Here is a 24,147-nt window from a genome sequence, read left to right as displayed (position 1 = left end):
CAACCAACCAAACAAACGAAAAATAGCCAGGGCTGTAAACCCAACCCAGTGTTTCTCTACCTTCCTACAGGCTCTCCCACCAGGTAGGAAGCAGCCCAACCCCACACCAGCGACATTTCTAGATTTAAATCCAGTTTACATTCATTCAGCTTCTATTAAACTTAATTTATATTAAAAGGTAAATCTTGACTAAGAATAGAAACCCAGTATAAACTGATGGTTAAATGGGGTAAGGGGCAAGGGAAGGAAGGAGAAATTGGGAAAGGAGAATTGGGAAGGAGAAATTGACATATACATACTACTATATATAAAATAGATAACTATTAAGGACCTACTGTATAACACAGGCAACTCTACTCAATACTCTGTAATGACCTATATGGGAAAAGAATCTAAAAAAGAGTAGGTATATGTATATGCATAACTGATTCACTTTGCTGTACACCTGAAACTAACACAACATAGTAAATCAACTATACCCCAATGAGTTAATACCCTCTCCCAGGGCAGAGGCCATTGAACAATTTGCACATGTGAAGAAACATACCTGACAAGAGGCACCCTTTTTTCAGCCCAAACTCATAACTGTGGCACATTTCTACACCAAGGAGAGGCTTGGGCGAAGTATCTCTGTGTTGAAATATACATGCTAAATTGTTTTCCTTATAGTAATATGTTCTGACCTTGTGGGACTATGATTTTTCCAAATATATTCAAGTTACTTGGTGCAAAAATAATTAGCTTTCAGAGATGTCAGTGTTTACTTAAGAGGGAACATCACGCTTCTTTACCTGATGCTACAATTCAGAATCTTTCCAGTTTATCCTTCCTGATAAATTAGGTTGTATTTCAATAGTTTTAACTTTTCTGAGATGACTGTATATTTTATTTCTGCAGCAAGTATGCAGTAACCCCAGATTTAGCATGCTTTAATCCATTAAAATTTTTATATGTTTACACTAAAAAAAAAAAAAAAAGAATAGAAACCTAGAGAGTTCAAAAAAAAATAGAATAGCAGTGGCCAGCAAAGGGGTCTAGCTGCTTAGAAGGGTGGGGTCGTCTGAATTGGGCTGGTGGAAGGAAAAAAGTGGCACAGACAGGGAAGCCTTACCAAGAGGGAGGGTGGTAGGGAAATGCTGAAAATTGTGTTCCTGGGGAATTGTGTTGTGTGAGACCCTCCCTTATTTTGCCTGCCTGGGAATGGCCCGAAATGCCTTTGTACCTGTATCTGACAGCCCTGTATTCCAGAACACAGAAATGGAAACCTTTAAAAAAAAAAAAAGAAAGTGCACCTGGACAGATGGCCTTTTATAACTTGTCTCCTGGGGGAGACTCTTACTCACTGGGTCAGCAGCCTGAGTCAGCCCTGAAGAAAACGTGGCCTTAGGAAGTGAACAGCAGATTGAGGGTAATTGCTCCCTTGGGGCCTCACAGATTTTAGGACTGACTAGGAGTCTGCATACCTCTAACTTGGGGAAATGAGCAGACAAAAAACTAAAAACTGAAATTTCCCATTAAGAACACTGAGAAGGACCAGCTTCATGAAACAAAATCTTTTTAAAAATTTTGAAACAATCTCAAGCTTAAAGGAAAACTACAAGTACAATTTTTTTCCTGAAGTATTGAAATTGGGGAGTGGGTTGCTGACCACTGTATACTTTAGGGTATACTTCCTATAGAAAAGGACGTTCTCTTACATAATCACAGTTCAGTCGGGAACTTAACATTGATATATATATATTACTACTTTAGTTTTTAGAGCAGTTTTAGGTTCACAGCAAAACTGATTGGAAGGTACAGTTCCCACACACACCCTGGTTCCCACACACGTGCATAGCCTCTCCTACTGAGAGCATCCTGGCATTTGTTATAATCCATAAACCTACACTGACACATCATTATCACCCGAAGTCCATGGTTTACATTAGGGTTCAGTCTTGCTGTTGTACAGTCTATGAGTTTTGACAAATGTGTAATGACATGTACCCACCATTATAGTATCAAATAGAATAGCTTCACTGCCCTAAACATCCTCCATGCTCTGCCTATTCATCCCTCCTACCAACCCCTAGAGCCCACTGATCTTTTTACTGTTTCCATCGTTTTGCCTTTTCCGAAACTGCCACATGGTTGGAATCATAGTTTGCAGCCATTTCAAACTGGCTTCTTTCACTTAGTAATATGCATTTAAGTTTGTTTTCTCCATGTCTTTTCATAACTTGATAGCTCGTTTCTTTTTAATGCTGAATACTATTCTATCGTCTGGATGTACCACAGTTTATTTATCCATTCACCTATTGAAGGACACCTTGGTTGCTTCCAATTTGGGGCAATTATGAATAAAACTATAAACATGTCTGCACACATTTTTGTGCGGATGTAAGTTTTCAACTCTTTGGGGTAAATACCAAGGAAAGCAATTGCTGGATCATATGGTAAGAGTATGTATATTTTTTTTAAAGAAATCACCAAACTTTTTGCTTATTGTCGACCATTTATGTTGACTTCCTTTTTTGATTTTACATACAAGGTTGTAAAGAGAATTCTGACACCCAGGAGTTTCTCTAGAGTGTATTCTAAGAATGGAATTGCTGTCACACAGGCTTTGTGAATATTTAACTGTACCAGATAGTACCTAATTGCATTCCAAAATGATTGTAGCAATTGGCATTTTTTATACCAGGAATGTGTAAAAATCGCCCGTTACCCCACATTCTCACTAATGCATATTAACAGACTTCTTTGCTTTTTCCAATCTAGTGATATAAAATGGTATTGCATTGTTGACTTAATTGGCATTTTCTGATTACTCATAAGATTGAGCATCTTTCCATAAGTTTATTGGACAACATTTGCTGCCAGTTTGAGTTTTTACTTTCATTTTCCTTGTAGTGTCTTGAACTGAAGTTCTTGGCTTTAATTTCATCAAATTTATCAATCTTTTCTTCTATGTTGGGTTTTTTTTTTTTCTTTTGCGGTACGCGGGCCTCTCACTGTTGTGGCCTCTCCCGTTGCGGAGCACAGGCTCCGGACGCGCAGGCTCAGCGGCCATGGCTCACGGGCCTAGCTGCTCCGCGGCATGTGGGATCTTCCCAGACCGGGGCACGAACCCTTGTCCCATGCATCGGCAGGTGGACTCTCAACCACTGCGCCACCAGGGAAGCCCTATGTTGGTATTTTTTGTATCATGTTTAAGAAATTCTTCCCTACCTCTCTGTCCTAAAAAGATTTCTTATATTCTAAAACTTTTCATACTTGAGTATTTAATTTTGTGAAAAGTATAAAGCAATAATCCAATTTCAGTTTTTCTTTAGATAACCAAGTGTCCAACACAATTTATTAATAGTCAGTTCTTTCCCCAGCAATTCAGAATGCCTGCACAATTGTAAAGAAATTTGCATATATACCTTTTCTCATTAGGCCATTTGCCTATGCCTGACCATAATTACATGATACTGACTACCATGGCTTTACAGAAAGTCTTCCAATTTTGTAGAGTAAGCTTCTCTACCTTATTCCTCTTTAGAGGTATTTTAAGTATTCTTGGACCTATGAACTTGAATCTAAATTTTAGAATCAGTTTGTCACCATCCTCAACAAATCCCATTGTGATTATTACTGAAATTTTATTGGATTCTACCTCCATTAATATCTTTATGACAGTAAGTCTTTCCCTCCATGAATGTGAATTATCTTTCCATTTATTTAGTTCTTATCTAGTGTCTCCCAATACAGTTTAACAAATTTGTCCATACAGACCATGCATTAATTGCGTTAGATTTATGCCAATGTACTTTACATTTTTATTGCTTTAAAAATGACCTCTATATTTTGTTTTTAATTAACCTTTCAATTTGGAGATAATTGTACATTCACATGAAGTGAGAAGAAATAATACAGAGAAATATTGTATATGCTTCATCTAGTGCCTCCTAATGGTCACATCTTGAATAGCTATCTTTTTTTTTTGGCCACACGGCTTGCGTGATCCCCCATCAGGGATCGAACCCATGCCCCCTGCAGGGGAAGTGCAGAGTCCTAACCATTGGACTGCCAGGGAAGTCCCTTGCATAACTGTTGTACAATAATACAACCAGGAAACTGATGTTGATAAAATCCATGCATCTTATTCAAATTTTGCAAATTTTACATGTGTGTGTATTTAATTCTAAAAAATTTTATCACATGTGTAGATTCATGTGACCACTATCATATTCAAGACAGAACAATTCCACCACCAGAGGAACCCCTTGTGCTATCCTTTAGCTGCCACCACTGCCTCCTTCCTACCCACTCTCCAACCCCTCTCTAACCCCTGGCAACAACTAATCTGCTCTCTACAACGTTGCCGTGTCAAAAACGTTACCTGAATGGAATCATATACTATGTAAGCTTCAGGGATTGGTTATTTGACTCAACATAGTTTCCTTGAGAGCCATCCAAGTTGTTGCACACATCAATAGTTTCTTCCTTTTCATTGCTGAGAAGTGTTCCATGGTATGAATATACATATATTCAACCATTCACCCACTGAAGGACATTTTAGTTGTTCCCAGGGTGGGGCTATTATGAATAAAGGTTTCATTTCTCTGGAGTAATGCCCAAGAGTGCAATTGTTAGGTTTTATTGTAAGCGCACGTATGGCCTTATAAGAAATAGTCAAACTGTTGTCCATAGTATGTCTGCACTACTTTACATTGTGTTTGTGAGATTAACCGAACTTGATCATGTTGTATTCTCATATTCATATGTTACTGGTCATTTTGGATAACCTCTTATTGATTTTTAAAAAAATTTTTACCCTTCATTTTGTTAAACAAATTCCAAATTGATATTTATATTCTGTCTCTGATGATGCCAAAATCCAAAATGTTGGAGTCCTAACCTAATTTTTGTTGTTTCTGCTGAATTTCATTCATGGTGATTTATTTCCTGGTGTGTTTGATTTTTTTTTTTTATTAGGAGCTCATATTTAGTTGATCTTAATCTGTGGGGAAACTGGAGGCCATACTTGAGGATGATTTCCCTCCAGAAGGTTTGCATTTGTCTCTGCTGGGAGTCAGAGGTACAACCTGCCTGGGATGCTTTTAGCTCCTTTCCAGTGTCCCAAGTTTAATTTAGGACTCAAATTCCATTCCCCCAAATGGCACTTATTTCACACCTTGGTCTCCCAATTAAAAGTAGGTATTGATAGGATGAAGTAAGCAGGGAGACAGCAGAGTGGAACCAAGTGCTGAGTGTCTTGGGATCATGGCATGGCACCAACAAAGGTAGACCCAGTTGCAGTCTCTCAAAATGCACATTGAGCCCTGCATAGGAAGAGGCAGAATAAAAAAATAACGATGAGGATTCAGTGTAAAAAGGCTTCTGTAAGACCCAACTTGGGAACGAAAGGTTTTCAGAGGCAAACTAGTACCTTCTTTCAAATTTTACCTAAGACCAACCCTGGAAAAAGCCCTTTTTGGCAACTTTCAGATATTTGAAAGTCTCCTTTCCAATCTTACTAAGAGTATTAAAATAATGAGACCTCGTTTTGCTAGAATCCCAGCCCAACTAAACTGAGTCATGTCAGTTAAACAGCTACTTCAGGTAGTGAAGCTGTAAGTAATGTTCCCTGAGACCAGTGTGAACTAGAGCAGTCTCCATTTATGGGGTTTGTAGCCCAACTTTTCCATGAGGCCACAGTCACTTATCCTGAGCTAGGGGATATTTCCATGCACATAGAGTTAGCCAAACCCGGATACTATATTAAGTGGCCTATTTCCATGTCTAACATTCCTTTTTGTTGCATAAGGATTCTGAAACATAAACAAAAATGTAAACTCTTGGTTATATATCCCTCACCAAGCGGCAGAAGCCTGGGTCTACCAGTGTTTAAATATTTCTATTTTGAATATTTTCAAACATACATAAAAATAGAACAACATCATAAACTCCCATAGACCCACCACTCAGAGTTAAAATTTTATCAAGATTTCTGTCATACTTAGTTTACCCCTTTTGAGGTTCTCTTGTTTGTTGTGTTTTGTTGTTTTTTTGAAATGGGTTGTTGTTTTTGTTTTAGCTAAAAACTTTTAAAGTTACAGATGCGATATTTCAACACTAAATCATGCAATATTTATTACTAATATTATGAGTCAATAAAATTATCTCCCATAAGCACAATACCATTATTGTACCTAAAAACTTTAACACCATGCAGGCTGCATAGTAAGGATTTTTCATAATTTTTTCAACCTGTCCTCTACAGAGGATCATTTGGGCTATTTCTAGTCTTTTGCTTTTATAAGTAATTATCAGAACTTTCATGACTAAATAATTCCTAAAAGAACACAGAAGTTTAACTTTGCTTTGAGGCCCCTCCTTCGAATATATGCTTGTTTTACACATCCAAGTCCCCCTGTATGTAACCTGCTCTGGATTTTGGCAGGAAGAGTAAATACGTTTATTGAGAGTATTTCTTGAAATGCGCTAATGTGTTTTGGTTTCGTTGGGTGAAGGTGACTGAAGTCAATGTCAGACAGACAAATGTGGCCAAAAAAAACCATGCACTTTACAAATAGAAAGCAAACCCAGCCTCTGGTCATCCTAAAAGAAAACGTAGTTTGGATTGCTTCCCACTGATTTTTAAAAGAACAAATCTTGGAATGTTCTCAATTTCCTTACAATCTAACATTTATTGGCTTCCATTTCCGTGAGTTCTTTTTAATCAAATGAATCTTTTGAATATCTGAGTCAGTGTGAGGTCAAGTGGCAAATTTTTATATTCACCGTTCGTTCAGTGAAATGGAACTTCTAAAAGACAGTAAATCACTCTGTCATTTGAAAAGTGAGCTAGAAGAAAGATAATGGGAGTGGTAAGGAAGATTATAAAATGCCAAATATATTCATTGCAATTCATTCATGAAACAGAAGAGAACCAATTTCAATCTTTGAAGCATAATTCCAATATAACCTTTCTTTTCTTTCACTCGAGGAGCTCAGAGAACCAACCTCAGCTCAAATGTCTCTAAATATAGAAAATCAGTTTAACTTAGGAATATCGGCTTGTAAAATGCTAGCAGCCTTTTTTAAGGCTTCTGAAGTCCCAGTTTTCACATGTACACTCCACGTCTAGTATGAAAGGTGAATATCATCGACTCTCATTTACCCAGGGCAGGGCCTTCTTGCTCTCCCTGCCCTGCCCTCTAACAGAATCCATCAGAGAGTAGAACAGCTTGTGGAAAAACCCAGGCCCTGGAGTTGGGCAGAGCAGCATTCCAGCCCTTGCTTTGACACTTACTGGCTGCATGACTACGGATAATTTATTTACCTTCTCAATATTACTTGTGCCACTATATAAATCTGGATTATAATACCTGCCTTCTAAGGTGTGGGGAGAACTGAATTGAGTGGTTCTCAAACTTCACTGTCATTTAGCACCACCTGGGAAGCTTTTAAAAACCAAGATGCTCAAGCCTCATCCTAGACCAATAAAATCAGAACCTCTGGGGGACCCAGGTATCACTATTCTTTGTTAAGCTCCCCCAGTGATTCCACTGTGCAGTCAAGTTCAAGAACCCTATTGCTCTGGTATATATAAATATCTAGTATACTACCTGTCCCTCAGCAGACTTTGCATGTGGTGACTATGACTATTATGTCCTATCAAATTTCAAAACGCCTTCTTTCTTTCCATTTTCTCATCTGGGATGTCTCCAGACTGTTAAAGTGGGTAAAATTTGATATTAGAGCTTCCTTGCTCTCACCATCATCCTGTTTTTCCCTTTGAGATTTCCCTTTCCTTTCTTATCACCCATTGACTCCTTTAATAAAACAGCCATCTAGGGAACAATATTCAATATCCTGTGATAAACCATAATGGAAAAGAATATGAAAAAGAATGTATGTATATGTATAACTGAATCACTTTGCTGTACAGTAGAAATTAACACAACATTGTACATCAACTATACTTCAATAAAATAATTTTTTTAAGGCAAAATAAAAATAGCCATCTAATACCCCCAAAATTAAACACACCAAGAGAGGATAGAAAGTTAATCTCTCCAAGTAGAATTTCTTACAGCCTGGCCTCAAAAAGTGAGATGGAGATCAAGGGGTCATCTTGGTGATATCTCAATAATAATCCTTGTCACCACTTACTGTACTAGGATAAGCATGGGGTTAAAATTTACGATTCACCATTTCCAGCTCTATTCAGTGACACAGTATGGCTGTTTCGGTTCCTTTTTCATACGATTCCGTATTTTTATTCCAGTTCTTCTTTGTGCAGTGCAGTAAAAATTGTCGTGGTTAATTTCACATCGCCATTGTCATGGGCACCATGGCACGTGGCCAAACCAACACTGCAAGCGTCTGACTTGAGACATATCCATTCCCAGGGTTGCCAGACTGTGATTTGTTTGCTTTTAACTGAAATGAAAATATAAGTTAATTAAGATGAGATGATAAGTGATGAGTCTGTCCTTAGTCAGGGAATTATTGCTTCAAGAAAACAAGCTGTAGTATTGCTGCATGCATGAACCAACTCGTTTTTATACTGACGTGCTTTATAAATGTGTGTCAACCATCCTCAGTAGACTTCTCACACAAAGATGAATAATTTTCTGCAAGGCTTATTAAATCAAGGCGATGATTGAAAATTGACAGATGAAAAATTGAACCTCCCAAGTAAGCCAAACATTCGAACTGAGCAATATGAAATTTCAATCTCTGCCTCTTTAACATGTACAAAGTCTTCTATCAGTTTTTAGCTCAGACTAATAACACGAATCAATGAAAAAGTTTCATTCTTGTTGAGCCATCTCCAAGTCCATGAAGATAAGGTTTTGAGGGAAGGTGTAGAGCAGCACTTAGTTTCCATTGTTCTGTGTTTGCTGTTCAACTGCTTCAAAGAGTAGTCGACATGTACACACTGCTATATTTAAAATATATAACCAACAAGGACCTGCTGTAGAGCACAGGGAACTCTGCTCAATATTCTGTAATAGCCTAAATGGGAAAAGAATTTGAAAAAGAATAGATACATGTATATGTATAACTGAATCACTCTGCTATGCACCTGAAACTAACACAACATTGTTAATCAACTATACTCCAATATAAAATAAAAATTAAATTAAAAAAACATTAAAGTTGCAAAATATCTAAAAAAAAAAAAGTAGTCGACATTCATATCAACCATTTCACAGCTCAGCTCCCTGCAGTAAGTGGATATAAGAGGAAACCAAATTTTAACTCGATGTCTAAGTACCTTTGTTTTGATTGCCTCCTCTTTACTCCATAGGTGAGGGAGGGAATGTCACCCAACGATTTCAACCCAACTTGCAACACCCAAACTGGACAGGTGGGACTGGCAGTAGTTTATTAGTCACATATACTCCCAGCCCAAAAGAAAAGGACACCGTGCCATGCAGGGCCACCCTGGGGGTGCGCTCTGGAACAGGGTGATCAACTAGAGGCTGGGAGAGGCAGGTTTTGTAGTAACAAGAGGGTGGGTGACCCCTGGTTCCAGGGGGAGGATGAGATTGGCTTGTTTGAATAATTCTGGGGGCTGTCAGAAACCTGCTCCTGAGGGAGAAACAAGCCCCGTGCCTGGCTCCCGCAAGGAGTGAAGTTGTTTGGCTGGGGGACCCCATCCGGGGGAGCAGAGTAGGGAAACTTGCAGTTCTGCCACTCAAGGTCCTCCCAGTTTTCCCCACATGTCAAGCGCACAATACTGAGCTTTAACTTAGGGTCATATTCCAGGACCTTATACATTGAGGGCTGTCCAGTTACTTGATGGGATGATGAGAGGGCGAAGGTGACCAGTGGTTGGCATGCTCAACGGGCACTTCCTTGTTTAACTGTGTATCTTTCCCATCAAGTTGGAAACGTCCTGTGGACAAGGGCTGTGTCTCTCTCGCTTCCCACTGTCATCCCAGCTCTGCACAGAGCACAGTACATCCATTCATTAGTTGATTAATGTCTTCATCAGCTCTCAAAGATCCTCTGCACTTCACCATTTTATAAATCTGATTCGAGGGCGCAAGTTCAGCTTCATGTTGACAGAAAGAAAACATATTAACTTCACCACCTTGTCATCTTCAATTTTGCAGCATTGCCTAATCCTATCCTACTTCATAGAGCTTCCGGGAAAACAAATACTAAGTTTCAATCTCTTAATATTGTTTTTTGACATGCCTGTTGAGACTCTAAGGGCTACGAAAGTATAACCTCGGCAGAAACAGAGAACAAAAAGAGCCAGTCTCTAGCCAGCGAAAGTGAGAGTGATTGTGTTGGCTGATATATGCCCAGAATCCTTTCCTTCAGTGCTCACTGCGGATGTCAGGAGTGGTACACTCCTTTGTGCTGCTCTCTTCAATGTGTATAATTCTGGAAAATGAGTCAGCCTGTTTGCTTCCCCCTTACTCCCTCTTTAAAATTCAAAGGCAAGGCCCAGTCCCAAATACTGTTTCTTAAATGTTGACTCAAGAACAAAATATACTGAGAGACCATTGTTTAAAGTGAATCTAGCAAGAGCTGTCCAGAAAAGAAGTAAAGTAATGGACACCAGTATCCAGATGGCTTTTCTGGTGAATCAATTGGATTAAATCCTATCTAGTATCCACAAGTTTCCTTCTCATATATTGTAATTTTTCACTATTTTGGCTGATACAATTTCAATTAACAAAGTACACATGACACAGCAGCCACTTGAAAGTGATATCAGTGAGAAGAAAATGATCTGTAATGAACTGTTTCAACCGAGATTAGAAAATATTTCACTCTTCACAATTTTCCCCCTACTAATTAATCCTTAGTGGAAAGAATTCTGAAGCCTTGAATCTCCATTTTATAAGCTATCTGGGCTTGGAGATCACAATCTCTCCAAGCTTCAATTTCCTCATCTGTGTAAAGTGGGGACAATAATACTTGTCTTGCCAAGTCATCTTGCAAAATAAATGAGATAGCACCCCGAAAATACTTTGCAAAGTACAGAATGTTATGTACAAATGTAAGATACTATCAGACCAAAAGTTCTTTGGTATTTTCATTTTATGCTTTTTTCCCCCTGAATCCTCCAGTTATTTTTTCTGTCAATAAGTGAAATAAAAACTAAAATGTTGCTATTACTACTGAAGCTGATCTCTGTAATTTCACTACTCCTACATGGGCAGCCCAAGTGCAATCTCAAACTCCAAACCCAGACTCCAAACAGAACTCGTCTATGGAATAATGGTTAGAAGCTTGGTCTCCAGACCCAAGTGCCTGGATTAGATTCTTGTTCTGCTGCCTCCTTGCTGTGTAGCCTAGAGCACATCATTTAATCTCTCTGAGCTCCGCTCCCTTTACCACAATATTGGAATCATAATGGCTTCTCCTTCATAGTTCTGATGAGCATTAAATGGATTCACATATGTTGTGTATCTAGACAGTGCCAGACATGAGGTAAGCCCTCAGTAGATCTGGTTGTTATTAGCTGTATTACCTCCAGACTCTTTCTATCTGCTTCTCCCCCGACCTGGTGCCCTACTATCCAGCAGCTTTCCTGTTTCCTTGGGGACCCGAGGGCTAGAGCCTCCTACGCTGCCATCTTTCTGATATCATTCCTCATTCCTCGATTTCTAATCCATTTTCTCTTCCGTCTCCTCTTTCTTCTTTTCTTTCTTTTTTCTTTTTTTAATCCCCTCTTCTCTAATCAGTGTCACCTGGCCCCAAGTACTTTTCAATCTAACAATGCTTTGTAAAGATACTCAGATACTTTGGGTGCACAAAAATATTGCTAGTCAAGGTTAAATGGTATTTAGAATTGATATGAAATGAAGGTAGTCAAACTTAAAAGAAAATTAAACTCTTCCAGGGTAGTCTCTTAATATTAGGAATCAATATTTAGAAAAACAGCATCTATTACTGAATGCTTAGCTAGATTTGGAAAGAAACTCTTAGTTTCTTTATGGTTTAATCCAGAGATGTCTCTGTATAACCAGAATACTCAGTAAGTAGTACATGAATAATGACACTAAAGCCAGGGCCAGCTATGTAATCTGCCAGGTCCAATGCGCATTGGAAACGCAGAGTTCCAGCTGAATGAGGGAATCAATCTTCCCTTCCCACTAGGTCCTCTGCCCCAACCCACAGCCGACCACCGACCCTCAGGGACTGCAGCCTCCTCCCAGGACACACTCAGTGCCTTCGTGGGCACTGGGCAGTACCTGGAAGGGGAGGGACCAGAGCACCCACTGCTGCTCCCCTCCCAGACTCCTCATGCGCATGTGGACACTGTCCACCCAGGTGCCCACATCCAGGCCCCCAGCCAGGGAGAAGGCGATGGCAAAACGGGGGCTTCCTCCCAACCAAGCCCTCCTGTCAGTTGCTGCCTCGACTGAGAGTGAGCAGGGGTGGCCCAGGCACCAGGTAGCCAAGAACCCATCCCAGGAAGGGGGAAGGAGGTGAGACAGGCAGAACCACGTGGGAGCCAATCTCGAAGCCCCCAGCACATGCTCCCTTCAGAACACAGGTTCAAAGATAAAAGTATTAAGAATTTCAAGACAGCAACTACCGAGCATTATACCCCAAGCACAGAGCTTTTCTGAGTGAGTTCAGTGCAACCGCACTTGACACTGCCGAGGCAATGTAGTTAAATGTCAACTGAAAAGGAAAATAAGTATATTATCCATCAAAGCTAAGGTTCTCACTACTCAGCCATAAAAGAAAGAATGAAAGGAGGCCATTTGAAGCAACATGGATGGACCTAGAGATTATCATAGTAAGTGAAGTAAATCAGACAGAGAAGGACAAATATCACATGATATCACTTATACGGGGAATCTAAAATATGATACAAACTGACTTATTTACAAAACAGAAACAGACTCACAGACATAGAAAACAAACTTACAGTTTCTACAGGGGAAAGAGCGGGGTGGGGATAAATGAGGAGTTTGGGATTAGCATATACAAACTACTACATATAAAATAGATACACAACAAGGACCTACTGTATAGCACAGGGAACTATATTCAAACCATAGTGGAAAAGAATATGAAAAAGACTATATAAAAGAAATGTATAAAAGAAACTGAATCACTTTGCTGTACACCTGAAACTAACACAATGTTGTAAATCAACTATACTTCAATAAAAAATTAAAATTAAAATTTTTAAAAAGTTAAGATTCTATTTCTATTCTTATCAGTCATTAACTAGTGTTTACTCAGTACGTACTGAGCCTTGTATTGGAATTAACTAGGACTGCTGCATTTTAGAAAGATGGAATCCAGGTACATACTTAATTGCATGAAACAACCTTTCTCGAATAATATTGGATTATTAGGATACTGATGATGCGAAAAAGGAGGAAGAAGATGAGGTGGGAGAAGAAGGAAGGGAAAGAGGGAGGGAGGAGAGAAAAGTGGAACAAGGTGGGAAGATCAAACAGAGCTCATGTTTTTAGTAAATCCCAACAGTTCCTACTAATGTCTTCTTGCTGATAAAAAAAAATCATATGTCAATTAGGCATGATTAGACAGAATTCAGACAGAATAATGTCAATTGTTTATGTCATTAGTCACATAACTAGTTTAACTTGCTCTGAGTTTTCCTATTGTAAAGCAAATATAACACAATTTACTGAAAGCATTTTACCAGGCTTTAAGAACACCACGAGCTATTACTTTTGTTTCCTAGGCATGTATTTATGCAATTTTACTTCCACAGTGTGTTTAGCTTGTTTTTTAAAAAAATACTTAACAATGATGTTTCTGCAAATGTTCTTATTTACAGGTTGAGCTGTAGTTATAAAAACTCATTCTGTTTGCATCTGACTTTCAGAATTTGTAGAATGACATTTATATTAGCTACCCCCCAAAATGAGTTATGTTTTACTGTTGCTATTACTATTATTGGTTCTAAGCAAGACAGAAAATCAAAGTTAATCTAAAGAAGCTACAAAGATTTTTTTAAAAATTTTATTGGAGTATAATGTTGTGTTAGTTTCAGATGAACAGCAAAGTGAATCAGTTATACATATACATATATCCACTCTTTTTTAGACTCTTTTCCCATATAGGTCATTACAGAGTATTGAGTAGAGTCCCCTGTGTTATACAGTAGGTCCTTCTGAGTTATCTATTTTATATAGAGTAGTGTGTATTTTTAAGGATGTCCATTTTATGTGTTACTTGTAATGATCTTCTTGAATACTATTAAAGTACCAGTCCAGTAGTCTGCTCTGCCTTTCCAGTTTTGATATTAATTTATGACATATAAACACATTTTTAAGAGACTTTTTTCCTTACCCTACAAAGAACCGTGACTGTTGGGTATATGGGATGAGCTCTGATGACTGTTTATTGAGTGCCTACCATGAGCTGTATATCTTCTAAATATCATGTAATAATATGACACTCACAAGAGCCATTTGATGTAAATGCTACTCATCCCCACATTTTCTTGTTTAACAGATGAAAAAACTGAGGTTCAGGTAGATTAAGCAATTTGACCAAGGATGAAACAATCCCTAAGTGGATTGAATCCATTCCTGAATGTCTCCAAAACTGTTGCTATTTCCTATCTGCGAGGCTGCCTTCCTTCTCATGGTGGATAACTTTATATTTCATCCTGTGAGACAGTTGTCAAATTTTTAGTGTGAAAAGAGGTGTGGTACACATTTAATAAGCTTCAGCGTTTTCCAAAATAAGCTTCCTAACATCCCTGATTACATATGCATAAGTTTTGACGTTCTTTCATTGAGCTTGAATTTAGGAGCTCTAATAATCAGTACCCTCAACTCAAAAACAACGGTAGTTTAAGCCTTTGAAGTCTCTGACGTTGGTTCTACTTGAGTCACAGTGGGATAGGGTGGAGGGGGTGTTGGTCTAGGTTCTTCGTAGCCATCTGAGGGGCTGGGACCCTGAAGAGGGGAAGCTTGCCTGGCAATTGAGAGTGTCCTGCTTTATGAGGAAGGATCGGAAAAAGACGGGTGGTGCCGCTTCCACTGTTATCCACCAACAGGACAGTTGGATCTTTTCCCCTTGTTCCATAAGTGCCTGGGAGTGAGTCTTCAGATCTATCGGAGCATGGGAGCCAGTTAAAAGAGAACCAGAACGGGTGGTTTCTGATTCCCTTAGCTAACATAGGAGCCATCCAGAAGAGTTGAAGTTTCTTCATGTATAAAATAAATAATTTGGACTATGATGCCTTTAATTTTCTCTAGTCTAGCGTACGGTGCCTAATACAGCACCCAACAATACACTAGGAATTAGAATTTTGAGCAAGTAAATGTCTGAGATTTTCAATGTTTTGAAACGGAGAAATTTTACTTCCCTACGACTGTTTTTAAATGTTAGAAATGATCAGTATGTTCTACAAATATCTACTCTCCTAAAAAGCTCAGGGAAAAAAATTCTTTTCAGAAAAATCACTTGTATAGTTTATGTATTAAGAAAATCTATTTCGAGGACAAAATTGCCAGTCTTCCATTCCTGGCAACGTGAATGACAGAACCAGATAAACTGCACATACACTCTGACAAATGTTTCAGAGATCTATCACTGTATTATTTAATACAGTTAAACAACAAGGAATCTACCAGGAAATTGTGCAGTCAAAGCTATGAAATGTGTGGATGCAAACCGAGTCAGCTTTAGAGGAAATCTTGAGCTATAAAACTCCAAGTCTTGATCTATGAAACATCAGCCACACACCATGAATACACAGAGGTACCATAACTGCCAGAAGACAGAGGATGAAAACATCCAACAGGATTTTTTCATTGTATAAGTGTTTATTACAACACAGATTTTAGGGAAAGACACTTTGTTTTTTAGCAGGAAAAACACGTTTTTCTTAATTATAATAATTCCTGTTAGCATTGTCTGGTAGGTCTCAAGGCATTTAAATACACTCTGTCAGTGTAAAGACTATATAAGCTGTTTTAAATATTTTTTTAATATAGTAATTAACCATCTTTTTTGAATCACAGATCCTTTGAGGGAGGTGATGAAAGCTCTGGATCAAATTTTCAGGAAAATAAGCCAGTTGTGCCCCAAATTGCAGGTGATCCGTGGACCTCCGGTTAACAATCGTGTAGCTGCAAATATCCAGGAGCTACTCAGATCTTTAAATATATGGATATTTACTATATATTATTTCACATAGTATAATATAATATATATTTATCTTCCGCAACAGAATAGTTTGAGGCTATTTTGCAAAGGGCATCACATTATATAATAATTTATTACAAAATTAAAATTACAGGAAATAAAAATGATTTAAACTTTATTGTCTAACTAGCAGGGTTTCACTGATCTCTGATGGATAATGCAATAATGTAATAAAAACCAGTAAACCAAGAGAAAAACATTTTCATAATGAGCAAATCTAGAATATATTAGGATTTGAGGAAACTTCTTTTCATGGAGCATAATATATCAAATTACCATGAAACAAGAGAATATAAAAACTTTTTTAAAATTCAGTTTGCTTACTTTAGCAAAAATGACTTCAGGATGGTCACTAGTTTTCCACCCTTTGCTTGACGGTGACATTTGTCTAATTTTAGGGGCAAGGAACCAGTTTTTCGTTCGTTCACTTTGTCAAAAACATCCTGTTCTCTCCCACGAAAATATGGACCGTCCAGTCTCAAGACTCGCTTTGAAACCCGACCTTTACCTTGGTGCCATGTGCTGCTGCAGAAGAGCAAGAAGTCCCGCCAAGAAGAAGAAGCTGAGAGAGGAGGACCACATATCTGGCATGCTTGTGGGTGCAAACACAGGTTCTTCAAGGAGCTGCTTTATCTGCTTCATCTTTCTGTCTTTCCCCCATGACAACTCCATGGTGACTCATTCAGCAAGGAGGCTGACTGAAGACACACGCACACGCACACACACACACAAGGTTCCAGAACTTCAGCCTTGCACACAATGCACACTGTGTATAATGGTCTACAGAAGCCAGTGCTTTTTCCTGCAAAGACCAGCTGCTCCATGTTTTTGCAGGGAAATGAAATTCTTTTCTTGTTCCTTTTTCCCCTGTAAGTTAGAAGCAAACACTTGCCACCTGGACTCTTTCTGGTCTTCAGCTTCTGTCTGATGCTAAAGCAAGCCTGGTAGGTCAATGGGTAAAAAAATATGCTTCTAAGACCCAGACTAAAAATAAGAGTTAGGCTTGTTCATGTTTTACTCATATTACTGAAACAAACCACATTACAGCTTTACAATTTCAGGACCAGCCTTTCAAAATCAGGGAGGACAGCCAATCGAATCGCCTAATCCTGGGTGCATATTTCTTCCTTTGAATTCTTCCAGTAATTGTACATATAGCACTTTAAGGTGCCCTATAACATCAGCGTGTTTGTAGCTGTGTGACTGATTAACCAGATTATATAACGCCTCTCTGATCATTATACACATCCTTTCCTTCCTCATACATCCAAGGTCCTTAGGAATGTGTCCATCCTTTTGTTGAAATGAGCGTCAAATATGTGATTTGCTTTTAAATCTATTTACAAACAGCATGTAGATCATAGACTCTTTAATTTCTCAAGCTGGTTGAGCGGAATTCTTTATGGTGAGTAAATGAAAGGTCACATAAGACACTCAGCGTAGTGCGTGCAGGTACCCTGCAGGGCCTTGATCAGTTGCTATTTTGGTTGTTACAGTCTATTCATCAAGCTCAGCAATTTGTAAGTTATAGGAGTTCAATGAGCATTTGGCTGGATAGACGAGTCAATGATTGAAGAGAGAGTTATCTCAGCCCTGCAAACAGATCCTTTGAAAATAATTGCCTGGCATCAATAAATTAATTAAGGTTTGCCTGAGAGTTTTCCATACACATTAATATTAGAACAGAGGAAGATTTTATGGACTATACACTCCACTCTAGCGAGGTTTAAAAGTTCACACTAGTCCTGGGACTTCCCTGGTGGCTCAGTGCTTGGGAGTCGCCTGCCAATTCAGGGAACATGGGTTTGAGCCTTGTTCCGGGAAGATCCCACATGCCGCGGAGTAGCTAGGCCCGTGCGCCACAACTGCTGAGCCTGCACTCTGAAGCCCGGGAGCCACAACTACTGAGCTCACGTGCCACAACTACAGAGGCCCCCGCACCTAGAGCCCGTGCTCTGCAACGGGAGAGGCCACCGCGGTAAGAAACCCGCGCACCGCAAGAAAGAGTAGCCCCCGCTCGCTGCAACTAGAGAGAGCCCAAGGGCAGCAGTAAAGACACAACGCAGCCAAAAATAAATACATTAATTAATTTTAAAAAAAAAGTTCACACTAGTCCTGATAGCTATGTGTCTTCTATTAATCCAGACCAAGACCTACTCTTTAAAAATCATTGATTAATAGGATAGATGACTCAATAGGAAATGTGATCAATGGAAACTTCACTCCGGATTCTCAAGGGACCATAAGAAGCTCATTCACTAAAGGTGAGGTGACCCTAGACCCTAGTACACTATTTTCTCCAACTGATGAGAACCTGATTTTTAACACAAAAATACATAATATGCCTATGTCTGCATTCATTTAAGTGCAAGAATAAGGAAATATAGAACATATTAAGTATATATTGCTTACATTATAAGGAAAGTTAAGTATAAGAATAAGGAAATATATGCAACCTGGGTTGATGTAGGTCGTGACTAGAGACCAAGCAGTTGATTGGGAAGATGTTGAAAACTTAATTGCTATTATAAATAAATATTGTTAGTTTTATACTTCATTTGAGAAGGGCAAGCTTTTACCTCACCTCAGGTATTAGAATAATATTGAGTGGGCTTTGATGTCTAGAGAAAAAGATGTTTTCATTTCACTACCATGTGAAATTATAGGTTATTTTCCTTTATTCCCTGATCTATTTATTCGATCGATATTTACTGAGTACCTACTAGTTGATGGGAGGGTAGCTTGTAACCAGCCCCTTATATGTGTGGTTCTTATGTGCTGTGATTATTGAATTGGCAAGATCTTGTTATACCATGGGGGCAGAAAGATGAGCAGTACGTAAAAGGTAAAATTTCCCAGGAAACAGGAAGACATTCATTTTGAGAAAAGGGATCTTTCTGAGCCCAGAAATCAGAAACAAACAGGAGGCTTTAGTTGGGCAGAATTCAGTATAAAATACTATGCCTGGAAGACTAGAAAGGTCCCTTGGCCTGAATGTGCCACAAATCAATACAAAGGGAGAAACTACTTTCTTTCAGCAAATTCGTTGGTCCTGGTTCTACATAGGGATTCAGGATAAATGTTAGGGTCCCGTGTTGTTTATATGTCTGTCTCCTTGGAGACCTCAGCTTATCACTAGCAATCATCAGTTAGTAGGCAATGAGAGGAGACAATGTCTTGCATACAATTTGACCAGTTATATTTGGAATGCTGCTGGAACTCAGAGGAAAAGTAAGTGACACATTGGGTTATGTCGGGATGTCATTACTGAGATGGGATTTGAAGACTGAGCAGAAGAAAGTAAAGACATGCTAGGAAGCAGGAACAGCGTCAGTAAAAGTACAGAGGTGTAAAAATATTTGTTTTATTCGGGGACCGATAGTGAGCAGACTGATGTGGCTAGGAAACAAGGAGAAGAAGTAATAGATTAGCAAAACCATTGTTAATGCCTTTAATAGTGGAAAAACACCTTCCTTAAAACAGAAGTTTTAGATGTGGGACCTTGAACAAGCACCCTAACCATTTACGACCTCAGCATCCTCAACTACAACAGAAACAAAGGAAGGTAGATAATCTCCAAGACTCTTCTCAATGTGAAACACTCAATGATTTAGGAGACAATCAAGTGAAAAATGTACCTTAATACAGTGCAGATATTTATTCAACAAGTTTTTGTTATGTCATAAACCACACAGCACAGTGGGGAGAAAAGAAATGAAACCAACACCGAGGATTTTTAGGGCAGTGAAAATGTTCTGTATGATTCTATAATGATGGATACAGGTCATTCATTACACATTTGTCCGAACCCATAGAAGGTACAACACCAAGAGTGAACCCCAATGTAAACTATGGACTTTCAGGGGATAATCACGTGTTAGTGTAGGTTCATCAGTGTTCTTTGAGGGGCCAATGGAAGGAAGCGCCTATTGTGCCATTTTGCTGATGTCACCCTGTCCAGAGCCCTGCATGGGCCCTTCTCAGGGTGCTTCTACAGCAACTAACATTTGAGTGCCCTTGCTTCTGGAATGGGGCCTATGAAACTGCCTTTTAAGCAAATATCTCAATTTACTCTGAGGCAAATAGCCTGTGAGCCACACGGTGCAAAACATTTCAAACACAAAGCCTTCAAGCCAGACATGTCCCTTCATTTTTGTGTATTTCCTTTTTTGATAGTACAATAATTCCTGCATTAAAGAGGAACACTGAATAACAAAACTACCCCTTATCTAAGATACATTAGGACATCCTGTCTTCAGCCCAAGTCTGAGTCCTCTATCATTAACTGTGATTGCTAAAGCAGAGCGGCCTCAATTAACCGAGAACATGCCAAAGCTATTATCAATACAAGATTGCTAAAATTGTTAACATCATTGGGAAGAGGAAAGAGAAATAAATGGGTCTTTTCAAGCAAAGAATTAATAAGGGGGAATGGCATCACTTGCCAGGAAAATAAAAGCTATTCCTTATGTCAAAAGAGGCTTCACAAAGAGGCCTGAAGCCAAAGCTTGCCAGCGACAATTAGATATCAGCAATTCTACCATTATCCAGTTAGCAATAGGGTAAGTTCTCAAAAATGTGTTCCCCAGGCCAATAGCACTAGCATCATCTAGGACCCTGTTAAAAAAAAAAAAAAGGTAACTTCTTGGACCCCTCCCAGCCCCACTGAGCGAGAAATCCTGGGGATTAAGCCCAGCAATCTGCACGGTAAGAGCCTTCTGACAAACACAATGAGTGCTGGTGAGATTGTGGAGAAATTGGAACCCTTGTGCACTAACAGTGGCAATATAAAATGGTGCAGCCACTATGGAAAACCGTGTGGAGTTCACTCAAAAAGTTAAAAGTATAGCTACCATATGATCCAGCAATCCCACGTCTGGGTATATATCCAGAAATAGTGGAATCAGGATCTCGAAAAGTTATCAGCACTCCCTCGTTCACTGCAGTATTCTGCATAACAGCTGAGATGTGGAAACAACCTAAATGTCCATGGACAGATGAATGGATAAAGAAAACGTGGCATATGCATATAATGGACTACTATTTAGTCTTTAAAAAGAAGGAAATCTCACAATATGCAACACCATGAATGAACCTTGAGGACACAATGCTAAGTGAAATAAGCCAGTGACAGAAGGACAAATACTGAATGATTCCACTCACATGAGGGATCTAAAGTAACCAAAGCCAAAGAAGCAGAGAACAGAATGGTGGTTTCCAGGGGGTTGCTGGGAGAGGGGAAAATGGTGAATTACTAATAAATAGGCATAAATTTTCAGTTAAGCAAAACGTGTAAGCCCTAGAGATCTGTTGTACAACATTGTACAACCTATAGTCAACAATGTATTGAATTGTGCTCTTAAAATTTTGTTGAGATTAGATCTCATGTTAAGTGTTCTTATTAATACAAAATAAAAATCCCCTGGTGATTCAGATACAGGCTAAACTTTGAGAACCCCTAGTGTAGAGAGAAGTCAGGAGCCAGCTATTTCGCTATCATGCTATGACTGAGAGTAAAACAAACAAACAAAAGACAAAGCTAAACCCAAGTAGTTACAGGAAAGGATGTAAAAAGCACTAAGAAAATAAATAAATAAATAAAAACTCCAACACAAATCAGATTTACATCAAGGAATCTGGCTGTTTTCAGACAGCTGAATCAGATGTTTAACATTTTATAACATCCTACACCTACCTCTGGTCTGTGTCTTCCTCCCACTGGAAAAATCTTTCAGTTCAATTTAATTAGCATGACAGTTTACAAAGTGGGTTCATACACATTATCTCATTTGATCCTCATACTAATCCATGCACTAGGCAGGGATTATTCCCATTTTATAAGTGAGACAACTGAAACAAGTTAAGAGATTTCCATGAAATCACACAACTTTTAATCAGCAGAGCCAGAACCTGAATTCCAGACTTTGTCTCATTCCCTAATCCATGCTGCCTTTCTGTCGACTCAACTTACCTACATTCAGGAAATTCCTCCTAAAGGATTTGGTACAGAATTTCTCAACCTTGACACAATGGACATCTGGGGCTGGTGAGTTCTGGGGTGCTGTTTGCTGGGGATGGGGGCTGTCCCGTGCATTGGAAGATGTTGAGCCGCATCCCTGACCTCTAACCACTAGATGGCAGTAGCACTCTTCCCCCAAGTTGTGGAGGGTAAAAATCACTCCTGTTGAGAACACTTGATTTAGTTTAACTAAGCCTCCATCAGAATCAGCTGAGAGCTTCTTAAACTTCAGATGGCTGAGCCCCACCCCCTGAGCTTCTGATTCAGTACGCCTGGTGCAAGACCCGAGTATTTGCATCTCTAACAGTTCCCAGGTGATGCCGATGCTGCCGATTCACGGACCACACTTCGAAAACCACCTGTCTGAACCATTTGTGAGGTCAAAAAGTATATCCCTAAAAAAGATGTTTGCTTTTTTAAATATTTCGTTACAAAACAATGAATAATCAAAACAAGCAAAGATTGCGTTGATCCACAGCCAGCAGTTCTATATACAACATCTTCCTGTACACCCACAAGAGGTTTCCATGATTAATACATGGCCCTTGAATATTATTTAAACAAAAAGTACTCTGATGCTACTGACTGGAAAATCCCTCATACTTCTTACTTCCTACATCTCTATATGAAATTTTAAAATTTATTAGATCTTCAAATCCCTCTTGTGACACAGGAAAGACAGCACTCTAGCTTATTTTTGCCTACAACAGTACTAGAGTTAGCAGGCCAGATCAAGAGATGAAATGAATAATTCTCTCTCAGAATTATGGGAAGGATCATATTTTATAACGAATTTAAAGTGCTCTCTGTGAGAGAGAGAGAAATTCTGTAGTCCTGGGTGTAGAACTTTTGATAGACGTTATTCAGAAGATAAAGCAAATCTGTTTCTGAGGATAAAAGATTCTTTCACATTGCTTCCTGGATTTTAAGGAACTATTAATATGTCTCATTCAAGATGTCAAAATCTACCCTTTTAGTTTCCTTTAAAAGTAGATTTCATAATTATTTTAAGGAGTTTTTATTTAATAACTCAGATTTATCTTTAGAAATTTGAATCTTAAAGTAAGATTTTTAAGAAAGTTTTAAGAGAATAAGTTGGCTTTTATTCAAAAATTTTAGAGTTTTCTAATGATAAGGAAATTGCCCATCGTAAATACTCCTGAAACAGTAGGAAGGCCAGGGAAGGGGAATTATCCCCTATTATGTGCATTTCATGGCCAGTCTACACAGGCAGACCTCAACTCTGTCCAGCAAGTTGGTTTTCAAGGAGTGCTGAGGCAGCTAAAGGTTTGAAAAGAAAACATTTCTCTAAGTCCTTGATGGTTAAAATATAGTCCATCGACCAGGAGCATCAGCATCCCCTGGGAACTTGTTAGCAATGCAGAGTATCAGGCCCCACCCCAGACCCACTGAATCAGAAGCTGCATTTTAACAAGATCCCCAGGGGGACTCACATGCATTAAAATCCGAGAAGCACTGCCTAGCAAAAGCTGGCAATTCTTCAAAATAGAGTTATTAAATGGGGAAAAAAAAAAAGAAATCTTGGAGGTTAGAAAAGGCCAGAATCGAATCTTTTTATAAAGGAGAGAAAACCAGACCTATTCCAGAAGCTCACAAATGTTTAGCTTTAAGCTATATTAGAACTGTTTTATTGAAGATGCAAAACTTCTCTGAATTTTTAGAAACTAAATAATTAATATGGGGGGGGTGTCTGTAAATAAAAGAATTTTTTTTTTCATATGTACTCTTTTTAATTAAAAAATATAAAGGCTATAGCTAAGATTCATGGAGAATATCATAGTTAACAGAATTTTTTAATTGGAGTATAGTTGACTTATTATATTAGTTTCAGGTATACAGCATATGATTCTATATTTTTATAGATATTCCATATAAAATTATTATTAAATATTTTCTATATTCCCCATGCTGTACATTACATCGTTATATCTTATTTATTTTATACCTAGTAGTTT

At 38.7% G+C, this 24,147-nt stretch overlaps 1 long non-coding RNA gene across 4 annotated transcripts in view; it reads right to left on the bottom strand.

The window, feature by feature from the left end:
* LOC113625382 (uncharacterized) overlaps positions 1 to 24,147 on the bottom strand; it is an 84,301-nt gene that overhangs the window by 30,795 nt on the left and 29,359 nt on the right. The window contains exon 4 of one of the 4 annotated variants that reach the window (XR_003434645.1): positions 7,922 to 8,415. The exons of 2 other annotated variants lie outside the window; for them this stretch is intronic. This is a non-coding gene — a long non-coding RNA (uncharacterized LOC113625382). Of the gene's footprint in view, positions 1 to 7,921; positions 8,416 to 9,353; positions 10,040 to 24,147 lie in introns of those variants that run through there. One more of the 4 variants, XR_003434646.1, reaches the window with a different exon arrangement.

Source organism: Aethalodelphis obliquidens, unplaced genomic scaffold (genome assembly GCF_003676395.1).
Source record: "Aethalodelphis obliquidens isolate GAN/ISIS:26980383/991018 unplaced genomic scaffold, ASM367639v1 scaffold15, whole genome shotgun sequence".
In the NCBI taxonomy this organism is placed as follows: domain Eukaryota; kingdom Metazoa; phylum Chordata; class Mammalia; order Artiodactyla; family Delphinidae; genus Aethalodelphis; species Aethalodelphis obliquidens.
Note: the sequence above shows the minus strand (reverse complement) of the source record. Positions and strands in the feature narration are given on the sequence as shown.